Source organism: Coregonus clupeaformis, chromosome 18 (assembly GCF_020615455.1).
Source record: "Coregonus clupeaformis isolate EN_2021a chromosome 18, ASM2061545v1, whole genome shotgun sequence".
Taxonomy (NCBI): domain Eukaryota; kingdom Metazoa; phylum Chordata; class Actinopteri; order Salmoniformes; family Salmonidae; genus Coregonus; species Coregonus clupeaformis.
The window spans coordinates 40,514,758-40,541,305 of NC_059209.1; the positions used below are offsets into that span (position 1 = coordinate 40,514,758).

The following is a 26,548-nucleotide window of genomic DNA, read 5'->3' on the forward strand; positions in this document are numbered from 1 at the left end:
TCAACAATCACTGCTACAGCTTCAACTGAACAAAGTCAAATGCAATTGTGCCAGCCACAACTAGTGGTACAAGCTGTTTCATATCCATAGATAGTTTCTGGACTGAAAGAATTGGAGAGGAAGAGGACGAGAAGGCTTAGGAAGTGGAAGAGGAGGAAGATTTAAGCCATACTTCCAGCAATCTCCAGAAGTGTGTTATGATTGTGGACAGGTTGGTGACTTTGCTGTGAGTGTAATGGGCCAGAAGGAAACACAAGAAAGAATTTCAGAGGAAGATACAGGAGCAAGTGAAGATCATCTGGAGGACAGGTGAACCCTTATAGGGGGAAGGAGCAAGGATTCTAGGGGTGCCTAGAAGATCCGAAAGGGGGGTGTCAGCTGGTAGCACCAGTTAAGGGGAAAAATATCCAACAATTGAAGTGAAAATAAACAACGGACTATGGGAAGTGATGATGGATAGCGGAAAGGCTTTTATCTGTGTTCAGCCTGAAGAGGTTACACATCTCTCTATGTCAAAATCAACTAATTAGGAGGGGGATTTGGAGGAGTGAAGATCAGCGATTTCTGAAAATGATGATTTTGGCTCAAGGACAAGGAGAGTCATAAGCTGTACGGATGAGACATGAATCTATTTGCAGTGTGAAGATGGATTGAGAATTTATTAAAGAGGAGATGTTGCAAAAAGTTCAAGAATGTTTGTGATATCAAAGTAGTACTGATATTGGATTTGTGAAATCAGCCCAATTGAGGTGAAAGTTGAACTTCGATGAGGAGCAAGACCTCCTTGGAAGAATCAGTATCCATTGAAAGATGAAGCAATCCAAGGGATTGAACAAGAAATTGAAGGACTTTCAAAAGCAGGTGTTTTGAAGACAAGAGAAAAATCCTTAGAGTAGGAATCAGTTGTTATTTTGGGGAGAAACCATGAGGGGTTGATAGTAGCTTCTCTGGACCTATTAGGTCTGATGATTTAGGAAGCTAGGGGTTAGCTAATGTTGCAAGGGGGGTTAGGAGTAAGATCATAAAGGAGTAGGGTTTTTGGGAACCATATTTGCTTGAAAAGATTGACTATATCATAGGAAGAAGGACAATCTGTCTGAAAAATAATGTTAAAAAGGGGGTGACTGTTATTCTTGGTTACATTCCTACACCAAGAGGGGAATAAGATGTCAAACTAGGCTAAAATATGCTCAATCGTTTGCCAAGTTTTTGTGTAAAGAAGTCATAAGCAGGTGGGGACTTCCGGATCAAATATCCTAAAATTAGTGGGAGAGGAATTTGTGGATAAATCAGTGAAATGGTTTTTGAAAAAATTAGTGGGAAAGGAATTTGTGGATAAATCAGTGAAATGGTTTTTGAAAAGTTAGGAGAAAAGTCAGATTAAAAAGTTAAGAAAACTAGGGTTGAAGGAACTCTAGGACAGTCAGCTAAGCTTCAATGTTAGTAGTAAGAGAGAGAGAACAGTGGTGAAGGGATATTTAGAGTTCAGTGGGAAGATAGATATGGTAGGAGTTTAGATCTGTTATGAGCAGATGCATTGAGAAAGTATGCGTTGCTGAATGATAAGAGAAGATTGAGGGTGATTGTAGTCTTTATGTGTACAATTCCCAGCAGGGGGATCAAGGTGATTATAAATATATTTTTTATAATCAACAGTTTGAAAGTGAGGGATTAGAGTTGGGACTGAGAGTTGATGTAGTGACACTAGTGGTGATAGATGGAAATACAAGTAAAGAGTTAAAAGCTTTGGGGAAAATGGATGAATCAACAACAATGACATCAACACTTCAGTCTATTATAACAACAGTAAGAAGCAATTCAACTCTTTCAACATTGACAGTTATTAAAGCTATAAATGTATCACATTTGATTACAAGGGAGCCAATCGCTCCAGCACCAATTTTAGAGGAAAAGACTGTCATTAGGGTTAGTGTCACGCTCGTCGAACAGAGAGGACCAAGGCGCAGCGTTGCGGATGAACATATTTATATTTATTGACTAGATCACACGATCAAAACAAAGAACGAAACGTGAAGTCCTTCGGTACACAAACCAAAAGGAACAAGAAACCACAAAACACAAAGTGCAAGACAAACAGTTAAATATGGCTCCCAATCAGAGACACCCAGCTGACACTCGTTGCCTCTGATTGGGAGTCACTCAGACCAACATAGAAAATTAAACATAGACTTACACACCCTGGCTCAACATAACATAGTCCCCAGAGCCAGGGCGTGACAGTACCCCCCCCCAAAGGCGCGGACTCCGGCCGCGCCAAACAACCACAACAGGGGAGGGACCGGGTGGGCACTCCGCCTCGGCGGCGGATCCGGCTCGGACATGACCCAGGCACGGGTTGTGCTGGACTGACGACGCACACCCCTGGCTTGATGCGTGGAGGAGGAACGGGCCGGACCGGGCTGACGAGCGCACCCCTGACTTGGTGCGGGGAGCAGGAATGAGCCGGACCGGGCTGACGACGCCGCACCACTGACCCGGTGCGGGGAGCTTGGACGGGCCGGACCGGGCTGGCGACGCCGCACCACAGACTTGGTGCGGAAAGCAGGAACGGGCCGGACAGGGCTGGACGACGCACACCACTGGCTTGGTGCGGGAAGCTTGGATGGGCCGGACTGGGTTGGCGACGCGCACCACAGACTTGGTGCGGAGAGCAGGAACGGCCGTGCCCGGACTGACGACGCACACCACTGGCTTAGTGCGGGAAGCTTGGATGGGCCGGACTAGGCTGGCGACGCGCACCACAGACTTGGTGCGGAGAGCAGGAACGGGCCGGGCTGGGCTGTCGACGCACACCGTAGGCTTTGTGCGTGGAGCAGGGACAGGCCGGGCTGGGCTGTCGACGCACACCACTGACTTGGTGGGAATGGCAGGAACAGGCCGGGCTGGGCTGACGACGCGCACCACTGACTTGGTGGGAATGGCAGGAACAGGCTGGGCCGGGCTGACGACGCGCACCACTGACTTGGTGGGAATGGCAGGAACAGGCCGGGCTGGGCTGACGACGCGCACCACTGACTTGGTGGGAATGGCAGGAACAGGCCGGACCGTACTGGGGACACACACCACTGGCCCCACGCAGGGATCAGGAACGGGCCGGACCGGACTGGTAACACACCCCAGTACCTCTCGCCGTGCCTCCACACTTTCCCTCTCCTCTGTGCCCAGTGGCCCCCTAACCTGGCGGCCTTCTCTGCCAACGCTTTGCACCGCTCTAACCCGTACACCTGCTGGCCCGACGTCGTGAGCCCCCCCCTAAAAATTTCCTGGGGGTCTCTCCTCCCTCTTGCCAGACTCGCAATCATCTCCTCCCACGTCCATCCTCTCTCCTCGTCACGCTGCTTGATCCAGTCGAGGTTGCCACGGAGATCTGCCAGCGATGGCTCCTGAACACGCTGCTTGGTCTGGTTAAGGTGGTTTCTTCTGTCACGCTCGTCGAACAGAGAGGACCAAGGCGCAGCGTTGCGGATGAACATATTTATATTTATTGACTAGATCACACGATCAAAACAAAGAACGAAACGTGAAGTCCTTCGGTACACAAACCAAAAGGAACAAGAAACCACAAAACACAAAGTGCAAGACAAACAGTTAAATATGGCTCCCAATCAGAGACACCCAGCTGACACTCGTTGCCTCTGATTGGGAGTCACTCAGACCAACATAGAAAATTAAAAATAGACTTACACACCCTGGCTCAACATAACATAGTCCCCAGAGCCAGGGCGTGACAGTTAGGATGGGTGGTACAGCTCATCTTCCTTGTAGATGTGAGAGAAGGAATGGGTAGAGGTGAGATTCCTCTCATGTGGAGAGATAATTATGTAGAAGAAGTGGTGTTATGAAGACTAGAAGTAGAAGCTGTTTCACCTAGTGAAAGGAAGTATATTTTGTAAAACGATATGAAGTGGAAGAGGGTTATGAGTGATTGCTAACTTATTTTGAGTAATGTTAGAGGGAGAATACTATCATGGAGGTACAGGATGAGTTGTTTGATTTTAATGGAAGACAAGAAGATACATCTGATCAATACAGTTCGTTAGGGGAGAGAAACTAAATGGAAGGCATATGGATTTAATTCTTCTGTTTGGAAATTAAAGATGGATGGGCAGGTAGGAATATTTGGTTCAAGAAGTTAACTCATACTGTAAGATCAGTGAGGAATCTTGAGGGTAAATGTCTGTTGAGAATTTCAGCATAAGGAAAATGGGGTTGAATTTTAGAGAAGGTAGCTAAACCTCTATCAAGTATGTGTCAATCTTATGTTTTATAAGGGCTGTTGTATCAGCAACAATCATTAAGAGAGAAAATAATGTAGTTGTGGAAGCATTTGTTTAGGCCTAGGTTTAAGTGTTATTGGTTAAGTGAATTAACCTATGTGAATTTGTTAGATAGAAAGGAAAATCAGTTAACAGCGATTCATGAAGCATTGGAGGGGAAACCAGTGAGGGCTAAAAGCTGTTTTTGTTGAAATAAAACATATGATGGAAAGGGGCTGTTTAGGGGAATATCAGATGGTGATGATTATATGATGACTTTGGGTGAGCATGAACATAAGGTTAGTAATGAGAAATATAATGTAACTTTTGATGTTTAAGTTAGTAAGAAGAGAAGGACTTTGATGGAGAGAGAAGTTTTGCATGGTAATGTGACTATTGGGGATTTTAGAGAAACATCTGGGGTTTGTGGTGAGAGAGAATATATTCTTACCCTATGGATGGATAGGATGTTGTTACATGTTGAAGTTGAAGCTTCCATATGAGGTTTTTAAAATTAAAAGAGGGGAAGCAAGGGAAAGAGATAAATCTGATTCTGAAAGAGAGAAGTTTCATAGTCTGGGAAGCCTACCATTGGAGGATAAGTCTAGGAGAGAAGTGGGGATTTTTCCATGGTATGGTGTAAAATTTTGGGAAGATAACATAGATAATATTACCTATAATTTGAAGGGTTTTGAAAATGAAACGATAAGAGGGTTTAACCTTCTGTCAAGACTCAAAGGAGTATTGATAGATAGATATCAATTTTGAATTTTTCAAAGGGGTTTAAATATTATGGTAATAGTTAGTATTTTGTGATGAATCAAAGGGGGGAAATGGTATGTGATTCATTTTATATATAATTTTTTATATTTTTAGTTGATATTGATGTTTTAATTTGAATGTATTGTTTTGCAAAAGATACTGTTTGGTCTTTTCTTTTCTTCCAGAAGCATATGGGGGAATGTGTAGAGGGGATTCAAATACTCAAAAGGGACAATATGAAGGGACAATATGAAGGGACAATATGAAGGGACTGGAGGAAGTGGAACAAGGAAGGTATGGAAAGGTTCAGATTCCATCATCGAAGATGTATTGGAAGTCGACACTGCTGAGGAGATGAAGTGTAGTGGACTACATTCCAGTGTCTGCAATGATATATAGAAAATGTGCATGTGTAATACATAATTCGTGTCATATTATTTTTGTATTAATTTTTGAAGAATGATATTTGCTGTTGTTGGGTACATGTGGGGATCTCAGATGTTTTTGTTTATTTTGTGGAAGCTTAGGGTTATTGGGTCTAGGCAGGGATAGAGAGAATCCACAGGAGGGTCCGATGGGTTGACCAGCCTGAATGTGGACATTTTTGATTGTATTTTGTTTGCTGAGGCTTTCATGTGTATTTAATTGCATCATAGTTTAAAATGCATTGATAAAGATGTATGAATTGATCTGGAGTACTTAAGTGGTTGCCTGGGACAGAGGGGCCGTGAGAGAATTTTACTGTCTTGATTGATTGATGGATATTTGGAAAGAAAGCTGCCAGACAGGTTTTTCGCTCTCACACTCCATAGAGATTTGTTCATATTTCATAGAAATGTATTTACACTCCATAGAAAAATGTGTTTTTGGTTTATTGTTAAAAGTTACTCAATAAGAGAAAAATTGTTATTTGTCATAAACCTATTCTTTTTGTTTTCGAGACTTAATTTGTCTCGAAGGGGGGAATATGTGGTATCTGAGGAATTTATGACTTTGCTAATGGTTTCAAATGGTTTTAGAGGATGTTGACTCAGCTTAAAGGGAGCATCTGGGGAGTAGTTCTATAGGGGCACCCTAAAGCCGAGGAAGTCTGTTAGGTGGCCTCCTGGGATTGGTCTGTAGGGAAAACACCCATATTATGTTACATAGGGCATAGGATATAAATACCACGGTTAAAACAAAGGAAGACAGAGTAATCATATTTGAGATTGGGCGGTTATTCTCCAGATATTCTGCAGATATCTGTAAATTGAAGCTGTAACCCTTTGATATAATAAACCTTTATAATCAAAGTACAGCGTCAGCGGATTTCCTTGTTTTCACAGCATAATTAGCAATGTTTTCTCGACACCACATAGGCTATTCTCGTTGAGCAGTGGTGACATACTCTTTGTCCATCGCCATTGTAATCTACTGGGAAGCCACAATGTTCCCAAACTGGAGATGTAAACGATGTTTATCGATCCCACCACTCGCCATAGTACAGAACTAGTTTCCAGCTGCGCCTCACAAAAGGACAGTTTGAAATACGACAATTAAGATTATAATTTGCATTACAACGTGCGCATAGCTGTTTTAACGGAACAGACTGAACTTTTTTTTTTTCAGCTCAGATTTACTCAAGATGCCTACAACGCAGTGTAGGCATAGCCTATAAGCCTAAAGTTTTTATTTTTTATGGGCTATATTTGTTTTATGTATTCATTCGGGTTTACAGTGTGGACCGAACCGAAGTCCCCATACAGAACGATTCCGTACGAAAATATGTTTACCGTTGCACCCCTATGTATTGCAAAAGAGCTCCATTTTTTCCCCTATTGGTCCACAGAACATTTCCCCAGGATTTAGGCTTGTTTATGTGGGTTTTTGAGAAGTTCAATCCTGCTTTCTTGTCTCCTTCAGCAGTAGGGTCTTCCTATGTTTACCACAGACCCAATGAAGCGCTCAAAGAAAATAACATTCACCCTACCATCAATTATGGGCGAGGTTTGATAATGCGTAGGGCTGCCTCTGGTACTGGGAGCCTTGAATGTGAAATTGTGAAATCAGCAGACATCATGAAATCAGCAGATTATCAAAGTGTTTTGGAGTGCAGTGTTCGACCCTGTGTCCAAAAATGGTGTCTATGTTGAAGGTTGTGGGTCTTCCAGTAGGACAACAACCCAAAACACACAGAAAAAGCACCCTGGAATAGTTCAAGAAGAAACTCTGGACTGTTCTGGAGTGGCCAGTGAAGAGTCCAGATCTGAATCCCATCCATAACCTATGGCGAGAGTCGAAAACAGCAGTTGGTGGAGGGCATCCCTCAAACATTCAAGAATAAGATCAGTTTGCTGATGAAGAGTGGGCCAAATTGCCAGTAGAAAGGTGCAGCGTGCTCATTGATGGTTACAATAACCATTTGTTGGCAGTTATCTTGGCCAAAGGCTGTGCAAACAAGTACTAGCTCCAGGGTGACAATAATTTTGTCTATGCCATTTGTCTTTATTTTCCAAAATACAATTGTAAACTTAAGTTTACAAAAATAAAATTGGTTCTGCAATGTTGAAAATCCAATAACAAGGTGTGGAGACCAAAAGTCACAGACGCACAAATATCATAACCCTAAGACACCATTACAATAACAGGGGATATGATATTTTTGCCTCTGTAACTTTCTCACTCATCATTATTCACGATTCATTCAGGGTTATCCGTAATCATGGTAGCATCCACATTAATGTAGAAGTGTTTAGAAACATATTCTATTCTTATTTACAATAAGTGACTCCAAAATGACACAATACATTATTTACCATTGATTTCTATTGGGCACAAAATAATGCAAAGTGGCGGAGTACAGAGCCAAAACAAAAAATGTGTCACTGTCCCAATACTTTTGGAGCTCACTGTACGTGTTACGGACCAGTTTGCCAGGGAACTCAGTAAGCAGTAAGCTGACCAGGGCCAGCCAATCACAGGCTCTACCTGCTGGGGGTAACAGACCCCCATTCCCCCCCAGTTTATTAGGTACACCACCCCATTCACGAAAATGGTTTGCTCCTACAGACAGTGAGTCACATGGTCGTGTCTTGCTATATAAAACAGGGAGACAGGCCTCGAGGCATTCAGTTACTGTTCGATTGAACGTTAGGATGGGCAAAACAAGTGAACTAAGCGACGTTGAGCGTGATATGATTGTCGGTGCCAGGCTTGCCGGTTCCATTATCCCACAAACGGCCGGCCTCCTAGGCTTTTCACACACGACAATGCAGCGAGAATGATGCGACAAACAAAAAACATCCAGTCAGCGGCAGTCCTGTGGGTGAAAACAGCTTGTTGATGAGAGGTCGAAGGAGAATGGTAAGAATCGTGCAAGCTAACAGGCGGGACACAAACAGGCAAATTACAGCGCAGTGCAACAGTGGTGTGCAGAACGGCATCTCGGAACGCACAACTCGTCGGTCCTTGTCACGGATGGGCTGTTGCCGCAGGCATCCACACCGGGTTCCACTCCTATCAGCTAAAAACAAGATGAAGCAGCTCCAGTGGGCACGCGATCACCAACACTGGGCAATTGAGGAGTTGAAAAACTTAGCTCGGTCCGACGAATCCCGGTTCCTGTTGCGTCATGTTGATGGCAGAGTCAGGATTTGGCATAAGCAGCATGAGTCCATGGCCCCATCCTGCCATGGCCACTGAGTGTAAATCAAACACAGGAAAATCCCGTTTTTGACTGCACTGGGCCTTGACCTCCATCTCATTTCAGTGGGGTACTCTTCTTCTCCTCAACGCTCTCTTGACTTAACTCCCTCATAAATTGCTTCCACTCCAATCAACTGTCAGTCTAGTTAAATTGTCTATTGGAAGTGGGCCTGTCTTAAAGGGATAGTTCACCCATATTACAAAATTACACAATCTACTACAAACCATGCATTGGTTTTATTTTCCTGGCACTGTTTTCAAATGCTAATGTTTTAGCATTTATGGCACAAATCCTATCCAAGTCCTTGTTCCGATATTAGCATTTTTCTCACATCATGTCCAAGTCACCCGAAAGTATCTAAAATGTATTGTGAAGCTCAACAAAGTCACTCAACAAAGTCACTTAAAGATGACCGAGAGCCCAGTCCCATTAATATTCTATAATTCCTCACAGGGAATTCTTAAAGCCATAAAAGAAAAGAAATTATGGGGTAAAAAATAAGAGATATGAATGTGATTTTTTTCATCTTTCTCTCTTTTCATCTTTCTCTCTTTTGCATTCACAAATGTCAGTTTAGAATGGCTTTGTTCATTCTCATCTTCTTTAAAGAGGTTCTGAAGTGGACACTTGTTTTCTTCCAGGACTGAATTTGAAAACTGCCAAAGAGTCTTTTGGGGATTCTCTTTTCCCTCTGCTCCTTAGAAATGTGTAAGGTGCAAGAAATCTTAATGTGGCACTCTCAGAAAGAATGAGAGAGGGAGGGAGGGAAGAATGGAGGTAGGGAGAAGCTAGAGAGGAGAGACAAAAGAGAAGTCAGAGAGGGGAGAGCGACAGGAAGAATAGAGCAGCAAGTGGAGAAAGAAAGAGAGACAGAGACTCAGAGTGGATGAAAATAGGTTAAAAAAATGTCCAAATTCAATTAGATTTTCAAGCTCCCAAGGAGTCTTAGTTTTGGCCCATTGCACTAAGGTACTGTCGTTTTAAATCAGAGGCACCCATGTGCCGTCAACTTTCCCAATTTCACAGAGGAAAGAGAGCGACTGGCTCGGGTCAAGGCTCCATTTTGGCTCTGTCACCATGCCTCTGACTCCATCTAAGAAAGATGCAACTATAAATGCCTCCTTTAGCAGCTTTTCCGTAGAGAAAGAGAGGGAGAGGGGGAAAAAGGGAAACGGAGAGCGGGAGAAAATGTGCATGTGGTAAACTCACTTTAAGCTCTATAGTCTGAGAGTGTGTGTCTGTAGGAAAGTGGCATTAATTGAATATTTACTCATTTTGCTCTTATGGCCAAGCAGCAAATGAACACATTTCAGGGAACATTAGCAGCTAGTGAAAAGAGTGTGTCTGTTTGTGTTGTGTCGTGCACTGTGAATTAATACATTGGCCATGGCTGCCTAGGAGATAAAATGCACAGAGACTATGTATGGGGAAAAATAAGCTGTTTATGTGTCTTGATATTTTAAAATCATTTTACCACAAGCAATATCTTGTCCTACGCCCTACTAACTGTACAATGCATACCCTGGTCAGGTGTATCACTAGAAAGGACATGATTCTTCATGGTGCAACAGGTACAATGGTTAGATTTTGCTCAGAATACATTCTACATTGGACATAGTGTTGGTACTAGGCATAAGCTAGTGATGCGTGTGTTGACTCACAACTCGCAATCCCCGCGAGGCGGGTTTACAGTTCGTGTACACTAGCATGTGGTCAATTGTCGCGTGCCGCTTCGGGCCTCCCAGATTGGCTCGCTTGTGGGCATGCTGGCAGCATATGGCAGCTTGTTTGATTATGCATCAATAACTCAGCATAGCAAGTTTGTATGAAGGTCTGGTTATTAAATGGGTAAATAGTTTAACCCATTCTCCGTTTCATGAATGTATTCACAGGCAAATAGTAATACGCTCTAAACCGCTCTGGTGACCAAAAAAACATTGTTGCCCTGTCTTCAATCGTCCACATGGCAGGGAGAACCTATTCAAGTAAGTAAATATATTTTTAAAATGTACAAAAAAAAAGATGTATTATTAGCTAGCTAGCTACAGTGCAGGCTAACTCAAATGAGCTGCTAACGTAGCTAGCTATCTAGCCAACTTTACATACTCTATAGCTAACTAGCTAAGTGAATTAAATATCACCAGCTACCTAACTTCATATTAGCTGGCTAAACACAAACTCCAAATGGATTTGTTGGTAGCTAGCTAACAACCATGGAGGAGGGTGAAAGGATAGCAGCTCCAACTGTCAAAGAAGGGAGAGAGTAGGCTATTCTGGATAGGGCAGGTACTTTTAGTTCCAGTCCCTAGAAGTCAGGACAGAGATAATACTAACATAATATTCAGTGCTGTCTATTTTGAGTATAATGAAGTCTGTTTCATGTGATCTTTTCTGTCCTCAGATACAGAGAGCTGTGAAAGCCTGTCTGCAGATGTAGAGGTCCCAATAAAGAGCAGTGGTTCTCAGTCCTGGTCCTGGGTGCACATTTTAGTTTTTGCCTTAGCATTACACAGCTGAATCAAATGATCAACTCATCATCAAGCTTCTAGTGGTATTTAGGTATTCATTTGTGATGCTATCCCTGATATGATCCTGCTGCTGTCACATGCTACACATGCATGTGTGTGCACATGCATCTACAGTATCTATCCGACGTTATCATGATTTGTTATAAGAGCTATTATGCTTTAGTAATCCACAATGACCTGGTGATGTAAAAGTTGAATAATGACATTATCTCCCATATTCCTACAGATACCTTGCAACTGTAGATTCCTTCAAATCAATTGCCTACAGTTACCGTGTAGGGCACTGCACGGTTGGTTGACCAGAGCCATCTGGGACTGCCTGCTGGGGGAATTCAGGCGTGTGTGAAGGCTGCCTGTGTCCTGCATAACTTCTTGAAGATGGACACGAGGACCAGGAAGGGATCTGCAACTCGCCGCCGTGTGCCAGAGGAGAGATCTGCTGCTCTGCAGGATGTTGCCAGGGAGGCAATCCGTGTGCGGGAGATCTTCACCTCCTGCTGTTCCCTGGCAACAACATAGATTACACTATGCACAAACAAATGCTCGTTTAAGAGCCATCCATATTGCAATAAGAGTATTATTCCATTTACTTAGCTATATCAACTGCAGTAATTCAATTCCCAGTTTCTACTTGTCAGGTGACGGTGCTGTTCAGGTAAGGGTGACGTGTGTACAAAAACAAAACAGGATCTTTTAAGAGTCACCCATATTGAAAAAATTTAGAACAATTAGACACCCTTTAACCCACCTACACACTGTATCAATCTGATTGATGGATTGTGTTGTGCAGCAAGCAGGCTCAGGTGTTTAACTGTGGCTCCTTCCACCTTCAAAGAATAGGCAAGAGGACCAACCATGGACACTTCATTATTTCTATTTATATAACTACGCTATATTGTTTGTCCTCTTTTGTCTGTGCTTGTTTTTCAGTATAAAGTACTCTGCAGCCACTTAGTGTGGACACCAGGTGAGGCCACACACACAGATTCCTGTTGAACACTGTCTCTTTAACTACCTTATGTTCTCAATAACATTCTCTCTCCTTTACTTCAGTAGGAGCCTGAGGGCACACACTTAGTGTGTTGTGAAATCTGTTATGAATATATTGTAATGTTTGAAAAATTGTATAACTGCTTTCATTTTGCCGTACCCCAGGAAGAGTGGCAAGGCAGCAGCTAATGGGGATCCATAATAAATACAAATAAATACAAATACTTCATTCCTCTCCACCCTTCTCCCTAAATCCCCTAGGTAATATCAGCTGTGTCGGTGAAACCCTCCCACATCTGAACTGGTTGAGACATAGAAGGCACAGCATGATCAGAGGTGTGAGGTCACTTGGTCGGGTCAACAGGAAGTATTATTAAAGAGATGCTTTACATTGAAATACAGATAGAGATGTAGTAGTCCCAGAGTTAATGATCCAAGGTCAGTTTTGCATTTCACCTCCTGATGATTATGATGACTGAGAGTGTTAGCATGATTAAGCCTTGTTTTTTTATTCTCTCTCTCCATCTCTCTCTCGGCTGCAGGTATGTTTTCATGTGAGAGAGGATGCCAACCCCCAGTCTCGTCATCGCCACCTCAACCTTAAGATAACCTTCGGGCCAACTTGGGACCCAAGGCTGGTTAGGAGACACCGCTAGAGACAGTATTATGTCATTGTGATGAACTGAGATAATATGAAGTTTAGCAGCACTGTAATTGATTAATCATATGCTGTCTTCCCTGTTCCTCTGTTCTTACCTCTTTCCCTTTCTGTCTTTTACACACTCACATCTTGTCACGGTTTCGGCCGAGGCTGCCTCTCTTACTTGCTCGGGCAGGCTTCGGCGTTCGTCGTCTCCGGAATACTAGCTGCCACCGTTGCATGTTTCTATGTTCGTTTGCTTTTGTCTGATTGTTGTTACACCTGTTATCGTTTAGTGTAATTAGTGTCCTATAAGTTCTCGTTGTGTTTGTCTAGTGTTGTGTGTTATTGTTTTACTGTCGTGCCGGTAGGCTGTTATTCTACTGTTTGCTCGGTTGAGCTATTTCTCCATATTGTTTGGAGTGTTTTGTCGCACCTGTTAGTGCGCCCGTTATTTTTGCCTACGTGCGGAGGTTTCGCCTCAGGGCATTTATTCGTGATTGTTTTTGTGTGCATCTACTAAAGTCTGTTGGACTAACGTTCTGCGTCCTGCGCCTGATTCCACCACCACACCCACCTACATCTACCTTGACAGAATAACACACCACAAGAATGGAATCAGCAGGTGCCGCAGCAGCACAGGCGACGCTGGAGGACCGGGTCCGCGAGCAGAATGACCAGATCCTGCGGATGGGGTCCGCACTGCAGGAGGTGATCACCACCATCCGAGGCTGGGAGACCCGAGGGACACCTCCACCACCATCCTCCCTGCCCGCACCATCGGCAAGTCAGCCCATTCCCGCTCCGGAACCCAGAGGAGTTCGACTCTCGCTCCCGAGGGCCTACGATGGGACCGCTGCCGGGTGTCAGGGATTCCTTCTCCAGGTGGAGCTTTACCTGGCCACCGTGCACCCGGCGCCCTCGGGACACGAGAGCGTGTCCGCCCTGATCTCCTGCCTTTCCGGTAAGGCGTTGGAATGGGCCAACGCAGAGTGGAGGAGAATCGACGCTACCACCATCACCTACGACGAGTTCTCCCGCCGCTTCAGGGCCCGCTCATTCCACCCTGCATCCGCCGCTAGAGTACGGAATTCTAAGGCGAACTCCTGGGCACTCCTCTTCCCCTGCTCGGTGTGTTTGACCATCCCCCGGAGGGGAAAGCGGCGGGGGAGTGTCTGTTCTGCCTCCGGCAGGGGAAGAGGAGTGCCCAGGAGTTCGCCTTAGAATTCCGTACTCAAGCGGCGGATGCGAGGGTGGAATGAGCGGGCCCTCATCGATCACTACCGATGTAGTCTACGTGAGGACGTCCGTAGGGAGCTGGCCTGTAGGGACACCAGCCTCTCGTTCGACCAGTTGGTCGACATGTCCATCAGGCTGGATACCCTGCTAGCTACCCGCGGACGTCCCGAGGGGGTCCGTCCATTTCACCCTCCAGCGCCTCCGAGCCGTGCCCCATGGAGCTCGGGGCGCTGGCGCAGAGAGAGGAGGGGTCGGATGACGAGGGGGTCCATCTCCTGCACCAACTGTGGTCGGGGAGGACACACCGCGGCTAGGTGCTGGGGATGGCCTCCTAGGGGAGAAGATGACAGGTCCCGCACTGGGGAGTCCTTCCAGGTGAGTAGGCGCCCCACTCACCCAGAGCTCTCTGTTGCACACTTCTGTATGCCTGTGCGTTTTCCACAGGTAGCACCTCATTCCCAGCATAAGGCGCTGGTAGATTCAGGCGTGGCTGGGAATTTTGTTGATAAGAAATTTTGTTTAGCCTTAGGGATTCCCCTTCTCCCTGTTGACGTTCCCTTCCCCGTTCATGCCCTAGATAGCCGTCCGTTGGGTGCAGGCTTGATCAGGAGGTCACGGCGCCACTTAGGATGTGTGCGCAGGGGGTCATCAGGAGATGATCCAGCTATTTCTGATCGACTCGCCTGCGTATCCGGTGGTGCTGGGCATGCCCTGGTTGAGTACCCATAACCCATCTATTTCGTGGCAGGAGAGGGCTCTGATGGAGTGGTCTGCCCAGTGTGTGGGGTCGATGTTTAGGCGTTTCCGTAGGGGCTACCTCGGTGGAGAGTCCAAACCAGGTGCCCGCATTGCACGTTCCCCCTGAGTATGGGGATTTGGCTATTGTGTTCAGTAAGTCGAGGGCGACGCAGTTGCCTCCCCATAGGCAGGGAGATTGTGCGATAGACCTCCAGGCAGGAGTTGCGCTCCCACGGAGCCATGTGTATCCTCTGTCTCAGGAGGAGAAGAGAGCTATGGAGACTTACATAGACGAATCTCTGAGACAAGGATACATACGGCCTCCACTTCCCCCTGCGTCCTCGAGTTTCTTTTTTGTGAAGAAAAAGGATGGGGGTTACGCCCGTGCATTGACTACCGTGGTCTCAATCAGATCACGGTGAAGTACAGTTATCCACTCCCGCTGATTGCGACCATGACGGAGTCATTGCACGGGGCGCGTTTCTTCACTAAATTAGATCTCAGGAGCGCGCATAACTTGGGTGCGCATTAGGGGGCGATGAATGGAAGACAGCCTTTAGTACCACCTCGGGCCATTACGAGTATCTTGTCATGCCATACGGGTTGATGAACGCTCCTTCAGTTTTCCAATCATTCGTGGATGAGATCTTCAGGGACATGCAGGGGCAGGGGGTGGTCGTGTACATAGATGACATTCTCGTGTACTCGCCTACCCGAGTCGAGCATGTGGCCCTGGTGCGCCGAGGGTTGCGGAGGCTGTTGGAGCACGACCTGTATGTAAAGGCAGAGAAGTGTCTGTTCTTCCAGGAGTCGGTCTCCTTTTTGGGTTATCAGTTGTCTGCGTCAGGGGTGAAGATGGAGGTAGACCGGGTGTCAGCCGTGCGTAATTGGCAAACGCCAACCACTGTGAAGGAGGTGCAGCAGTTTTTGGGGTTTGCGAATTACTACCGGAGGTTTATCTGGGGTTTTGGACAGGTGGCAGCTCCCATAACGTCTCTTTTGAAGGGGGGTCAGTGCGTCTGCAGTGGTCAGCCGAGGCGGACAGGGCGTTTGGGAGGCTGAAGGACCTGTTTACCTCGGGCCCTGGTGCTGGCGCATCCGGATCCTCTTTGCCATTTCAGGTAGAGGTGGACGCGTCAGAGGCCGGTGTAGGAGCCGTGCTTTCGCAACGGTCCGGCGCGCCACCTAAACTCCGCCCCTGTGCTTTTTATTCCAAGAAGCTCAGTCCGGCGGAGCGAAAGTATGACGTAGGGGACAGGGAGCTGTTAGCCGTGGTACAGGCCCTAAAGGTGTGGAGGCACTGGCTTGAGGGGGCTCAACACCCTTTCCTCATTTTGACGGACCACCATAACCTGGAGTACATCCGGGCAGCGAGGAGGCTGAACCCTCGCCAGGCGAGGTGGAATATGTTTTTGACCCGGTTCACATTTAAGATCACGTACATCCCTGGGTCACAGAACGGTAAGGCAGACGCACTGTCTCGGCGGTATGACACGGAGGAGAGGTCCGTGGAGCCCACTCCCATACTGCCGGAGTCTTGTCTGGTGGCACCGGTAGTGTGGGAGGTCGATGCTGAACTCAAGTGGGCGTTACGCACCGACCCTAGTCCACCTCAATGCCCGGAGGGTCGGAAGTACGTTCCGCTCGAGGTTCGGGATCGATTGATCTATTGGGCTCACACGTCACCCTCCTCTGGACACCCTGGTATCGGCCGGACAGTGCACTGTCTTAGTGCCAAGTACTGGTGGCCCACGTTGGCGAGGGATGTGAGGGTTTATGTTTCCTCCTGCTCGGTGTGCGCCCAGTGTAAGGCGCCTAGACATCTGCCTAGGGGTAAGTTACTACCCCTGCCCGTTCCACAACGACCATGGTCTCACCTCTCGGTGGATTTCCTCACTGACCTTCCTCCTTCACAGGGGAATACCACTATACTGGTCGTTGTGGACCGGTTTTCTAAGGCCTGTCGTTTGCTCCCTATGCCGGGCCTTCCTACTGCCCTGCAAACCGCCGAAGCACTATTCACCCATGTGTTCCGCACTACGGGGTACCCGAGGATATTGTGTCTGATCGAGGTCCCCAATTTACCTCCAGAGTCTGGAGAGCTTTTATGGAGCGGTTGGGGGTCTCGGTGAGCCTCACCTCGGGTTACCACCCGGAGAGTAATGGGCAGGTGGAACGTGTGAACCAGGATGTGGGTAGGTTTCTTAGAACATACTGCCAGGACCGGCCGGAGGAGTGGGCCAGGTACGTTCCCTGGGCCGAAATGGCCCAGAATTCCCCTACGCCATTCCTCCACTAACCTAACCCCTTTCCAATGTGTGTTGGGTTACCAGCCGGTTCTGGCACCTTGGCAGCAGAGCCAGATCGAGGCTCCTGCGGTGGATGAGTGGGTGCGGCGCTCGGAGGAGACATGGAACGCTGCACACGTCCACCTGCAGCGGGCCCCTCCGTCGTCATAAGGCGAGCGCCGATCTCCACCGCAGTGAGGACCGGTGTACGCACCTGGTGATCGAGTCTGGCTCTCTACCAGAAACCTGCCCCTCCGCCTGCCCTGTCGGAAACTGGGTCGGCGGTTTGTAGGGCCATTTAAAGTCCTGAGAAGGTTGAACGAGGTGTGTTACAAATTACAACTACCTGTTGAGTATAAAAGTATTAACCCCTCGTTCCATGTGTCTCTTCTCAGGCCGGTGGTAGCTGGCCCACTCCAACAAAGTGAGATCAGGGAGACTCCCTCCGCCCCCATTGGACATCGAGGGGCACCGGCGCACTCCGTGCGGTCCATCTTGGATTCGAGACGTCGGATGGGGGTCTCCAATATCTAGTGGAGTGGGAGGGGTACGGCCCGGAGGAACGGTGCTGGGTGCCGAGGAGAGACATTTTGGACCCGTCTCTCCTGACGGAATTCCATCGTGGGCACCCGACGCACCCTGCTCCGCGTCCTCCTGGTCGTCCCCGAGGCCGGAGTCGGCGCACGTCTGGAGCCGCGCGTCAAGGGGGGGTACTGTCACGGTTTTCGGCCGAGGCTGCCTCTCTTCCTTGCTCGGGCAGGCTTCGGCGTTCGTCGTCTCGAATACTAGCTGCCACCGTTGCATGTTTCTATGTTCGTTGCTTTTGTCTGATTGTTGTTACACCTGTTATCGTTTAGTGTAATTAGTGTCCTATAAGTTCTCGTTGTGTTTGTCTAGTGTTGTGTGTTATTGTTTTACTGTCGTGCCGGTAGGCTGTTATTCTACTGTTTGCTCGGTTGAGCTATTTCTCCATATTGTTTGGAGTGTTTTGTCGCACCCGTTGTTAGTGCGCCCGTTATTTTCGCCTACGTGCGGAGGTTTCGCCTCAGGGCATTTATTCGTGATTGTTTTTGTGTGCATCTACTAAAGTCTGTTGGACTAACGTTCTGCGTCCTGCGCCTGATTCCACCACCACACCCACCTACATCTACCTTGACACATCTCTCTCCCCACCTTCTCTTTCTTCCTCAGATTTGATAATGCACACCAGATGTGCATTGAAGTACAAATTGAACTTGTTTTTATAATATATTACAATATTTATAATGCATGTATTATGTATTTATAACACTTGGATAATGAACTTCTTTCAATAAAGCATTTCACATGATCTACTGGAATTGGTCCACATTCTCTACTGGTTGAAATTAAGTATCTCATTTGATGAAATACTACATCTATCATGTGTCTTCAGATCAGTGCTGATGTTGGTAATTAGATATTGATATGAACCTGTGAGTATTTACATGCACATGAAGTGTAGTGTACTGTTATTTTTTATTCTGTTTCTGTATATATGAATTACAAATCAGCCTTTAACTTACAAATCTATTCTATTGCATAGTTACAATGCGTAACCATTGATGTCCCAGGAGCAGGCTTGGTAAACACTTTTGAAATGTATAATTGTAATACATACATGCATCATTCAAAGACTGGAGTTGATACTCCTGGTATTGGATATGACTGAAAAATAATGTCTCACAGACATTCATACCTGAACCGCACCTTTATTTGCCAAGGTAGAGTACATGATCAGTGAATATATTCAATGTACAGGCTACAATGTGGGGAACTCATGCTTGGTAATAACTACATGTTTATACGACTTGCATCCTCGGCACAATAAAGTTATATTATATTCAGGGATGCACATAACTTTTTCAGTGAGTTACTCAGGTGAGTACCAGCAGATGGTGTCTGGTCTCACCCCATATGTAGCGTGGTCTTAATAAGTGCAGTCTTCCTCACTGTCCTCCTCAGTGCCGCCACCACTGTCCTCCTCAGTGCCGCCACCACTGTCCTCCTCAGTGCCGCCACCACTGTCCTCTTCAGTGTCGTCCCCCACTGTCCTCTGCTTCAGCTTCCTGCATGGTAGATGATGAAGATGCTGCAGATGCACCTCCCTGTCCTTGGTTGAGCCTCCGATTAGCTGTCTCCATCCACAGGTCAACAGCAGGCTTTGGGTCAAATGTCTCTGTGGTCTGCTTTGACAGGTGAATGTGCATCAGGGCTGAGAGACGAGATCTGTACTTGGTTTTTATTATGTTGAGATGTGAGAATCCCCTCTCACAAGCTGCACTGCTTAAAGGCAGTGTAAGAGACAGCTTAACCACCTTGTTGATGTTGGAGTAAGCATCTGGGTTACTTGTATTTACTATTTGGACCAAGTCATACACAGAAGAGGCTCCCAGGCGTTTTCCTGCCTGCTTTAAGCGCATCCATTCTGTCACAGTGGCATCTTTGTCAAGTTGCAAGGTGGCCTCATATTTCTTGAGAATGCTGCAAACTGTTATGTTTCCAAAACTGTGGAGGTCTTGCATTTCCTGAGGCCATGTTGAAGGATCAAATACTAAGAAATGATCACATGACTTGAGGGAGTCATATCTGATTTCAAACTCTTCAATTAACCCCCTGAGTAAGTGTGTCTTGTCTCTGTCAGCATCAGCATTGGAAACAGTGTGTGCCCTGTGGCTTTCACCATCAAGGAGAAGTGTGAACTGTCCAATGGCCACCATGAGTTCATCCTTACATTCTCCAATGGTCAGCTTTTCCTTCTGAAACCTAATGGATGTGGTCTTCAAAATGTTGCAAATGTCAAGCATGTTTGACAGAAAGCACTGAAAACGCTCTGTGCAGATATGCTGCAAGTCACTGTGATCACTCGTATCCAGTTGCATTTTAATGGCTGGCAATAGTCTTGATATTTTTAACAGTGTTTCATGCCTCCATGCAGACCATCTGATATTATGAAACTTACCCAGTTTCACAAAGGAGATCCCATTTTCTTCACATAGCTTATTCAGTGCAGAAGTTCTTTTTGCTCCACATTTTTGTAAATAAAACTGCAGCAGCTTGACCACAGAGCGATTAAATGTCTCACAGTAAGGAACGTTGCGATCAGCTGATTTCGCGCAATTCTCCAGTGTGTGTGCGGTGCACAGAATGTGCACAAGGGAGTCTCCAACCGCAGCAAGTTGCCGGAGTTTTGGCACAACGCCGTTGTAGATACCTACGTTGACAGCAGCCCCGTCTGTGCACACAGCGATCAACTTTGTTGTCCAGTCATCCAAGCCTGTGTCCTGGAAAAGTCTCACAAGTCCGTCTGTTATGGCCTGCGCTGTTCGGTCAGCACCCAATTCAATCAGTCCAATAAAGTCCGAAGTAAACTCTCCGTTGCTGGACACAGACACAATGTAAACGATTTCCTGCTCAGTTTTTGTGATGTCCTCAGATCCATCAAAAAGCAGCCCCCAAAATTCAGCAGACTGAAACTTGGCTCGTAACTCTCCGCTGATGGTGTGAGCGATGCTCTGCATGAGCCGTGTACCCCCTTCACGCGAATGATATGCACCTCCGACATTTACTCCTAGCCGCTTCAGTAAAGGAACATCCTCAGAATAGGAAGACATGGGACGTGCGTGTTTAGCTTTATGGAAGGCGAGGAGAAAATTATTAAACAGAGCTTGCCGCTGTTCTTCATTCAGCTTGTCTCGCCATCTGGCAAGTGGGCGACTGGACATTTCTTCTCGGCTAGCTTGTTTATTAGCAATGGCTTGCGCCACATTCGTGTGCTCCTTGCTCTTTTCATGTTTGTCAAATAAAGGATGGTTGAAATTCTTTGAGCCTTTATAAAATGCACCTGTTTTGTCTGCTAGATGTGGATTTGAGAAGCAAATCTTGCACCACATTTCAGTGCGCTCATCGTTAGCTTCAAGCCACTGCACATCTTGGAGCCACTTTTCCGAAAAAATTATTTTCTTCGGCTCTGGCTCCAGTTGGTGTTTCTTTGTAGGTGGCGAAACGCCAAAGAAGCTGCTTAATGTCTGTTGCTTTTTGGACATTCCTGACAGTAGTTGACAAGCAACATGTCATGTGTAAGGTTAGATGAGAAGATCGGTCAAGTACGCAAAGGAGCGTAGTAACACAAGTGGCATTACGCATTCCTGATTTTTGTCGCGCTTGCGTACTTGCATACCCGTTATGTGCACCCCTGATTATATTCTACTCAATCCATTGGCTTTATTGATGCCATTCAGACTGTTTTGAAGTCGATACAACCGGCTATGATAGCTGAGGTTCATAGCTAGGTTCTGAACTAATATTTATACCAAATGTTTTAGGGTCCATACACAGATCGGCTACATAGCTAGCTACACATCCATAGCCATAGAGGTATTTTTATCATCCACTACACAATAAAATAGTTACTAGCTATGTTACTTCAGCTGCATTGCATGGCAAATATCAGCTAGGCAAGCTTACAGTCTTTAGATTTACATTTTAGCAGACGCTCTTACCCAGAGCGGCTTACTGGAGCAATTAGGGTTAAGTGCCTTGCTCAAGGGCACATCGACAGATTTTTCACCTAGTCGGCTCGGGGATTAGAACCAGCGACCTTCCGGTTACTGGCACAACGCTCTTATCCACTAAGCTACCTGCCATCTTGAACATTGAGCTTCCTCTTGAGCTTTAGCTAGCTAGATTATTTATATCCACTGTTTCACAAGACGACAGCCTGGTTTTCTGGTTTTCTCAGGAGTCCCTAAAACATTTAACTACAGGAAGTACAATTTCATACTCATGTCACAACGGCCATAAAGCTAGCTAGCTAGCTGGCTAGTCAGCTAGCTTGCTAAATAGCGATTCTCGTAAATTAACTTAATGACAAAAAAATATGCATAATCGTTTGTCTCTACATTAACTAACATATTCCTCTCAACTGTATTTTTTTTAGCATGATTCGTTATGACGTTATAATTACTTACAGTGGGGAAAAAAAGTATTTAGTCAGCCACCAATTGTGCAAGTTCTCCCACTTAAAAAGATGAGAGAGGCCTGTCATTTTCATCATAGGTACACGTCAACTATGACAGACAAATTGAGAAAACAAATTCCAGAAAATCACATTGTAGGATTTTTAATGAATTTATTTGCAAATTATGGTGGAAAATAAGTATTTGGTCACCTACAAACAAGCAAGATTTCTGGCTCTCACAGACCTGTAACTTCTTCTTTAAGAGGCTCTTCTGTCCTCCACTTGTTACCTGTATTAATGGCACCTGTTTGAACTTGTTATCAGTATAAAAGACACCTGTCCACAACCTCAAACAGTCACACTCCAAACTCCACTATGGCCAAGACCAAAGAGCTGTCAAAGGACACCAGAAACAAAATTGTAGACCTGCACCAGGCTGGGAAGACTGAATCTGCAATAGGTAAGCAGCTTGGTTTGAAGAAATCAACTGTGGGAGCAAATATTAGGAAATGGAAGACATACAAGACCACTGATAATCTCCATCGATCTGGGGCTCCACGCAAGATCTCACCCCGTGGGGTCAAAATGATCACAAGAACGGTGAGCAAAAATCCCAGAACCACACGGGGGGACCTAGTGAATGACCTGCAGAGAGCTGGGACCAAAGTAACAAAGCCTACCATCAGTAACACACTACGCCGCCAGGGACTCAAATCATGCAGTGCCAGACGTTTCCCCATGCTTAAGCCAGTACATGTCCAGGCCCGTCTGAAGTTTGCTAGAGTGCATTTGGATGATCCAGAAGAGGATTGGGAGAATGTCATATGAAACTAAAATAGAACTTTTTGGTAAAAACTCAACTTGTCGTGTTTGGAGGACAAAGAATGCTGAGTTGCATCCAAAGAACACCATACCTACTGTGAAGCATGGGGGTGGAAACATCATGCTTTGGGGCTGTTTTTCTGCAAAGGGACCAGGACGACTGATTCGTGTAAAGGAAAGAATGAAAGGGGCCATGTATCGTGAGATTTTGAGTGAAAACCTCCTTCCATCAGCAAGGGCATTGAAGATGAAACGTGGCTGGGTCTTTCAGCATGACAATGATCCCAAACACACCGCCCGGGCAACGAAGGAGTGGCTTCGTAAGAAGCATTTCAAGGTCCTGGAGTGGCCTAGCCAGTCTCCAGATCTCAACCCCATAGAAAATCTTTGGAGGGAGTTGAAAGTCTGTGTTGCCCAGCGACAGCCCCAAAACATCACTGCTCTAGAGGAGATCTGCATGGAGGAATGGGCCAAAATACCAGCAACAGTGTATGAAAACCTTGTGAAGACATACAGAAAACATTTGACCTGTGTCATTGCCAACAAAGGGTATATAACAAAGTATTGAGAAACTTTTGTTATTGACCAAATACTTATTTTCCACCATAATTTGCAAATAAATTCATAAAAAAATCCTACAATGTGATTTTCTGGATTTTTTTTCTCATTTTGTCTGTCATAGTTGACGTGTACCTATGATGAAATGTACAGGCCTCTCTCATCTTTTTAAGTGGGAGAACTTGCACAATTGGTGGCTGACTAAATACTTTTTTGCCCCACTGTACATTTGCTTCCATCCTAGTATTTTTGTCAGCCATCTTTGCTGAAGAAAGTCTCCAGCGTTCGGTCGCATAGCATCAAATTCATAATGGAAACCCCTCGATATGATTGGTCATCGCCCAGATGTCGGCGCTGGTGATTTGCATAAAGTTGGGAAATGCTTAACTTTTTCATCGCCTCCAACACCACGCTCGCGCCGACCAACGGTCCCCAACCACTCCGCTTCTCACCGCTTTCCTTCCATTGAAAATGAATGGGAAGCGGTGTTCCAATGCACGGTAGTCGCTCACTAGTGTACACAAGCTGTGATTTAGGCTCATTAAATATTGTGTGGATGAAGGGCGGCTGGGTGGTGGGCAGGTTGAATACAGAGAAAACAATACCTCAACAAATCCATAAATGTAGGCCTATCATTCTTGTGCAATGTATATCTATAGGCTACATTGCACTAAGGTAGTTTAAAATCAACGGCCCCCATGTGCCTTCAACTTTCTGAATTTCACAGAGCAAAGAGAGTGACTGGCTCCGTTCAGGGCTCCATTTGGGCTCTGTAGCCATGCCTCAGACTCCATCTAATAAAGATGTAATTATAAATGCCTCCTTTAGCAGCTTTTCCGTAGAGAATGAGAAGGAGGGGGCAAGAGGGATATGGAGTGGGGGAGAAAGTGTGTGTGTGTATGCATTAACTAACGTCAAGCTCTACAGTAGGAGTGGGTGCCTCTAGGGAAGTGGCGATTAATTGGATATTTACTCATTTTGCATTAGGGCAAAACTTGTACACGTGCCAAATAGCCTACATGCCAATCGTCAAATGCTTTTGGGAACGGGCAGAATAAGTTAACGTTGATACAATGTCGGAGTTTAATTCAATAAGAGGAAAGCTGCGAAATGGAGAATTGAAAGAGAGAGGGAGAAGGGAGGAACAGGAAAGTAATGTTTGGGAAAGATTTTGTGAATTTGTGTAATAATTGTGAGGCGCTATACAAATTTGACAAGAAGGGGACTTCAAATAGGCCTATGGCATGTCAAGGGAACTGCAGCCTACTGTTCAGATGCGTTAAATGGAAACTGAAATCTGGATACTGACTGTAGGTCTATAACCTCTCACATAACACTAATATTAAATCCTGCTGTAAAATGATACACCAAATGTAGACAACATTTTGACTCGGGAACCAGCGTGGAGAAATATTATTTATTTATTTCAGCATCTTGAGAGAATTAATGCACTGTTAGATACCGTCTGTAGAGGTGCTATGTTTATCATCATCATAAAAGCTGATATTATTTCAACCACATAAAATATGCATCCAAGCCAAACTGCAATCTTATCAGAAACATGTTTGGTCATTTTCACAGCTTTCTATTTCCTTACAACCAGTCAAACTGATGCCATTTAGAAAATTTGCACAGAAGATCTTTCCTGTCCCCTTGGTCCTTAAATATGTTTGCTCTTTGAAGGAAACAGTGATGACAGAGAACTTTACCAATAACAACAAGACTAAAGCATTCATTATTTAGTCTTCCATGGCAACATATAATGACATTAGAGAAGCTGCATGTATCTAACTATAGACAAGTTGTCTAGCAAATATCCTACCAAAATGTTGGAAATTATAAGCAGATCTAAATCAGGCAAAAACAATGCTGCACCCTGTCATAAAATGGTTGTGCCGTCTCTGACTGTAGCCAATACAGCACATTTTCTATGTTAGCAGGTTGGGGTCGGGTCCAGGCCTCAGATTTTCACTTTATAACATATAATCAGGCGGTTGCGGATGGGTTATTAGCAATTGTGGGTGGGTGCAGGTGAACAAACAGCTGACCCCGCGCACTGCTAGTGTATACCCCAACTAGTGCAACTGGTTCCTGGACCTTCATTTGGGCTTCAAATTTAAATTGTATAAAGGCCTTTGTGTTTCTATTGAATTGTATGCTCTGGTGTTTGTTGTTGTTTAATATTGTGATGTTTTCTCTTAGGTCCCTATGTAGGCTGTCTGGTCCAGTACTTGCCTCTGCTATAGAAACAAACAGAAAAACAATACATAATCCGTTGTTCCATACTCACCACACTGATTCACATGGTACAGGTAAGACACACACACACACGCATACACACACACACACACAAACACACACACACACACACACACACACACACACACACGCATAAAGTATTCACCCCCCTTGGCATTTTTCCTATTTTGTTGCATTACAACCTGGAATTAAAATTGATTTTTGGGGGGTTTGTATCATTTGATTTACACAACATGTCTACCACTATGAAGATGCAAAATATTTTTGGGGTGAAACAAACAAGAAATAAGACAAACAAATTGCAAACTTGAGCGTGCATAACTATTCACCCCCCAAGTCAATACTTTGTAGAGCCACCTTTTGCAGCAATTACAGCTGCAGGTCTCTTGGGATATGTCTGCATAAGCTTGGCACATCTAGCCACTGGGATTTTTGCCCATTTTCCAAGGCAAAACTGCTCCAGCTCCTTCAAGTTGGATGGGTTCCACTGGTGTACAGCAATCTTTAAGTCATACCACAGATTCTCAATTGGATTGAGGTCTGGGCTTTGACTAGGCCATTCCAAGACATTTAAATGTTTCCCCTTAAACCACTCGAGTGTTGCTTTAGCAGTATGCTTAGGGTCATTGTCCTGCTCGAAGGTGAACCTCCTTCCCAGTCTCAAATCTCTGGAAGACTGAAAAAGGTTTCCCTCAAGAATTTCCCTGTATTTAGCGCCATCCGTCATTCCTTCAATTCTGACCAGTTTCCCAGTCCCTACCATGCTTCACTGTGGGGATGGTGT

At 45.5% G+C, this 26,548-nt stretch overlaps 1 pseudogene; it reads left to right on the top strand.

Annotated features, from left to right (window-relative positions):
* Positions 1 to 26,548, top strand: part of LOC121583088 — a 254,041-nt pseudogene that overhangs the window by 83,324 nt on the left and 144,169 nt on the right.